This window comes from Schistocerca americana, chromosome 3, assembly GCF_021461395.2.
Source record: "Schistocerca americana isolate TAMUIC-IGC-003095 chromosome 3, iqSchAmer2.1, whole genome shotgun sequence".
Classification (NCBI taxonomy): domain Eukaryota; kingdom Metazoa; phylum Arthropoda; class Insecta; order Orthoptera; family Acrididae; genus Schistocerca; species Schistocerca americana.
The window spans coordinates 590,880,418-590,885,417 of record NC_060121.1 but is presented as its reverse complement, the minus strand read 5'-3'; the positions used below and the strand labels follow the sequence as shown (position 1 = coordinate 590,885,417).

General features: G+C 54.1%; 1 non-coding gene across 1 annotated transcript in view; it reads left to right on the top strand.

Moving 5' to 3' along the window:
• Positions 1–4,578: 4,578 nt before the first annotated feature.
• LOC124608813 overlaps positions 4,579–5,000 on the top strand; it is a 1,910-nt gene continuing 1,488 nt past the window's right edge. The window contains exon 1 of the ribosomal RNA XR_006979376.1: positions 4,579–5,000. This exon is cut by the window's right edge and continues 1,488 nt beyond it. This is a non-coding gene — a ribosomal RNA (small subunit ribosomal RNA).

Genomic DNA, 5,000 nt, shown 5'->3' with positions numbered 1-5,000 from the left:
TACGCCAACCATGCCGGCAAAACAGTATCGCCATCTATGAAAATACGGCGAAACCACATGCAATACCTCCATCTATGCGAATCTGACAACACTACGTCCGCCATGTCGAGCGCACCGCAAAACATACTGCCATCTGTAGGTCTCCCGCAACATGACCTCCTGCAACGACGATACCGTCATCTATGAGACGCCAAGCCGACTAAGACAGCCATGGGCCCACAGTGCCCTTCTTTCGACCCCACCCACAAAGCCTGCATCCTCTGTCGACAACAGCACCCCAACGCCAGCGCCTCTGCCGCACGAAGTCGTGGACCGGCAATCACTCCACCTGCACCCGTTCGTTCCCCACCCCAACCGCCCAACTCGCAACTCCAGCGGATGAACGGCGGACTTTGCTCGCACTCGCAATGTGCAATCCACCCCTATAACGTGCGTTTCATGAAGAGTTATGTCCAATATGCGACATTCCCGCTGTCCATATACATGAGCTGCGAGCTGTACCACGTACGAGCTACAGACGCGATCGCGTTGCTCTCTGTACGAATGCAGATGCTCAGCGGCAGCTAGGAGGCGCTCCATCCATGTCGGTACCGGTGAGCGTTGCACTCGCAGTCGCAAAAACGTACGGCAAGTATATTACTCGGAAGAGTCAATGACAGTCCAAGCCCCCCTGCGTGGGAAGAGTCTTCCTAGGCCATGACCCACCGGAAGGGCGCAGCGTCCCCCACCCCAGACATGTGACGTCACACTATCGGTATTGACGACTAGACTGATTCCTTATAATCATTTGCCATACACCGGTGGAAGCTGCCGAGACGAGTAACTACATAGCGGGCTCGCCGTGTCACTAATGTACAGAGATACAATAGTTTCGACTGGAACCGGATTAAACGTATACACGGCGCTGATTAGTAATAGATAGAGCCATCAGAATACAGATAATGTATACAACTGTCCGTATACATGCTGAAAGACTCTGCTCACAATCACACGTCAGCCAGACACTCTTATCACGCACTACTCTCTGCCTGTAACAGGCACACAGACAATATGTAAGCACCAGCATGGAACAACACCCAGTGCATCCTCTCTGCCACATTAGACAATCCACACTATCATAACCAGACCGGGAGGTCCACTCGGAAAACAGAATATCCCACCCTTCCGACAACCACCATTGCTCAGCTAAGCCACCAACACCCACACATGTCCTACACAGGGGTGCACCCAACATCACAATACTGCCTCCTGTCACACCACAAAAACAATGGCAGGAATGAAAGACACAGGTCTGCCACAAGCATGGAATCAGAGCGCCGCCTGTCATGAGCCAAAGGTGCACCCTGACGTGCCAAATCAGATGATGCCGCAGTCATTTACTTACGATAATCACAATCAACAAACCGGCCCCCCCCCCCCAAAACACCTTTCCTTACAACAATGTGTACCTTAACCTAACCCGTATTGTGCCTTAACCTAACCCGTATTGTGCCTTAACCTAACCCGTATTGTGCCTTAACCTAACCCGTATTGTGCCTTAACCTAACCCGTATTGTGCCTTAACCTAACCCGTATTGTGCCTTAACCTAACCCGTATTGTGCCTTAACCTAACCCGTATTGTGCCTTAACCTAACCCGTATTGTGCCTTAACCTAACCCGTATTGTGCCTTAACCTAACCCGTATTGTGCCTTAACCTAACCCGTATTGTGCCTTAACCTAACCCGTATTGTGCCTTAACCTAACCCGTATTGTGCCTTAACCTAACCCGTATTGTGCCTTAACCTAACCCGTATTGTGCCTTAACCTAACCCGTGTTGTACCTTAACCTAACCCGTGTTGTACCTTAACCTAACCCGTGTTGTGCCTTAACCTAACCTATGTTGCGCCTTAACCTAACCTATGTTGCGCCTTAACCTAACCTATGTTGCGCCTTAACCTAACCTATGTTGCGCCTTAACCTAACCCATATTGTACCTTAACCTAACCCATATTGTACCTTAACCTAACCCATATTGTACCTTAACCTAACCCATGTTGCGCCTTAACCTAACCCATGTTGCGCCTTAACCTAACCCATGTTGCGCCTTAACCTAACCCATGTTGCGCCTTAACCTAACCCATGTTGCGCCTTAACCTAACCCATGTTGCGCCTTAACCTAACCCATGTTGCGCCTTAACCTAACCCATGTTGCGCCTTAACCTAACCCATGTTGCGCCTTAACCTAACCCATGTTGCGCCTTAACCTAACCCATGTTGCGCCTTAACCTAACCCATGTTGCGCCTTAACCTAACCCATGTTGCGCCTTAACCTAACCCATGTTGCGCCTTAACCTAACCCATGTTGCGCCTTAACCTAACCCATGTTGCGCCTTAACCTAACCCATGTTGCGCCTCAACCTAACCTATGTTGCGCCTCAACCCAACACACGTTGGGCCTCAACCCAACACACGTTGGGCCTTAACCCAACACACGTTGGGCCTTAACCCAACACACGTTGGGCCTTAACCCAACACACGTTGGGCCTTAACCCAACACACGTTGGGCCTTAACCCAACACACGTTGGGCCTTAACCCAACACACGTTGGGCCTTAACCCAACACACGTTGGGCCTTAACCCAACACACGTTGGGCCTTAACCCAACACACGTTGGGCCTTAACCCAACACACGTTGGGCCTTAACCCAACACACGTTGGGCCTTAACCCAACACACGTTGGGCCTTAACCCAACACACGTTGGGCCTTAACCCAACACACGTTGGGCCTTAACCCAACACACGTTGGGCCTTAACCCAACACACGTTGGGCCTTAACCCAACACACGTTGGGCCTTAACCCAACACACGTTGGGCCTTAACCCAACACACGTTGGGCCTTAACCTGCTCTGTAATTGTCATACGACGCGTTAAATTAGTGTAGTGTTGCCTAACTGCAACCCCCGCAATATAGTTTGCTACTCGCACTGCCCGGTCCCCAGAGTATCGCTTCATGTGAAACACCTTGCAGCTATACACTGTAATGCGGATGGCAGTAGGACGTACATGCTCAATGCCCTTCGCAGTTGTTCATTGGCATTCGCATGGCGAAGCACAGCCTACGTTGTGGTACGGCTTGTGTCAACTGTCCGCTGATGTTGTACGTCCAAATCACACACTGTACTGCACATTGGTCCTCATGTACTGAATGATACATCGTGGTACATGTGTGACCGTACCACGACTGCGCCAACAACGGCGAACCATACGGTCCAAATATTGTGCACTCAGCTACGTGTCGTCTCCCTATAAGAGCTGGATTGCAGTATGGTATGCCGTGGATGGCGATCAGCATGAGCCGTCTGTTGATGTAGTGGCGCGTGTTGTCAGACGTAGTCGTCTCCTCTCACACACCGTGATAGCATGGTGCACTGCGTTCCACATCTGCGACATGCGACAGAGGCCGGTTGACAGTCGTTCGCGCAATGGACATCGCATACGTACGGGGGCCACCTTCCACGTGTTCGCGAAGCGTGCACATGTTGTTGCGTGTATGTGGGCAGACATAGTGTGTCGTGACACCTGACACAGGCATGCAACAATCGTTGAATTTGCAAATGGCGATGGACGTCTACGTTTGCTGGTGACGTTACGCAAATGAACAACTGGTAAACCGTTGTGGTGCGGTTGTTCTCGCTAGAGGTGAATCAGTGATGGCGACGATCGGTTGAGCTACCAACCGGTTGTTTCAGCGATACCCACCATGCCCACGAACGTGAATGGCATGTGGGTGTGAAGCGATACGCGGCGGTGGCTGGGTGGGACCGTCCCCGGCCGGTGAGGGGGGGCCTCCCGGCGTGCTGGCCGCGCGGTGCGTGGGCGCACGCGCTACAGCCGGCTGGTGGGGGCGGCCAGTGGCAGGCGCGCCGGCCGACGGAGGCGGCAGGCGGCGCAGCTGCGCGCCGGCGCACCCTGCACGCGGCGCCGTGCGGCCAAAGTAGGTCCTCGCGGGCCCGGTGCGAAGCGCGGTGGACATCTGCAGTGTGCTGGTCCGATTGAGGACTGTGTGCGCTGAGGATGCGCCGCCGCCCGGCGCTCGGCGCCGCGACGCCGTCTGCTGCTCGGTCGCCTCTGCGGTTCTCGCAGGTGGATTGTATCGCAGCTGTGCGGACGTGTTGGCGCGTGCGCTGTGCTGGGAGAGTTCGCTTCGGCACCCAAGTGGGGCTTTTGTCCTTCTGTGGCGCTGGCGTTGGAGCTGCCGGCCACCGTAGGTGGCGCGTGTTGTCTCCCGCCGGCAATGCCACGACAGCACGCTCCCGGGCCTCTGTCGGCAGCGGCAAGCTCAGTTGGGAGCACGGGTGGTCGCACCTAAAGCGTCTACTCGCCAAACTCCGGGCGATTGCGCCACTCTCGAACCCGACCAAGTACTTAGGACGGCGCTGCGCGCCGCCGGGACCTGAGAGGGTTTCGAGGTGTATTGTGCAGGGGAGCTCAGCCTCCTCCTGTTTGCAGAATAATTGAGCGGACGCTTGCGTGTTCGCGCGGGCCCCCGGGACACACTCCCGGGCGGCCGGCTGCTCAGCTCTAGTTGACGCAGCTCCCTGGTTGATCCTGCCAGTAGTCATATGCTTGTCTCAAAGATTAAGCCATGCATGTCTCAGTACAAGCCGCATTAAGGTGAAACCGCGAATGGCTCATTAAATCAGTTATGGTTCCTTAGATCGTACCCACGTTACTTGGATAACTGTGGTAATTCTAGAGCTAATACATGCAAACAGAGTCCCGACCAGAGATGGAAGGGACGCTTTTATTAGATCAAAACCAATCGGTCGGCTCGTCCGGTCCGTTTGCCTTGGTGACTCTGAATAACTTTGGGCTGATCGCACGGTCCTCGTACCGGCGACGCATCTTTCAAATGTCTGCCTTATCAACTGTCGATGGTAGGTTCTGCGCCTACCATGGTTGTAACGGGTAACGGGGAATCAGGGTTCGATTCCGGAGAGGGAGCCTGAGAAACGGC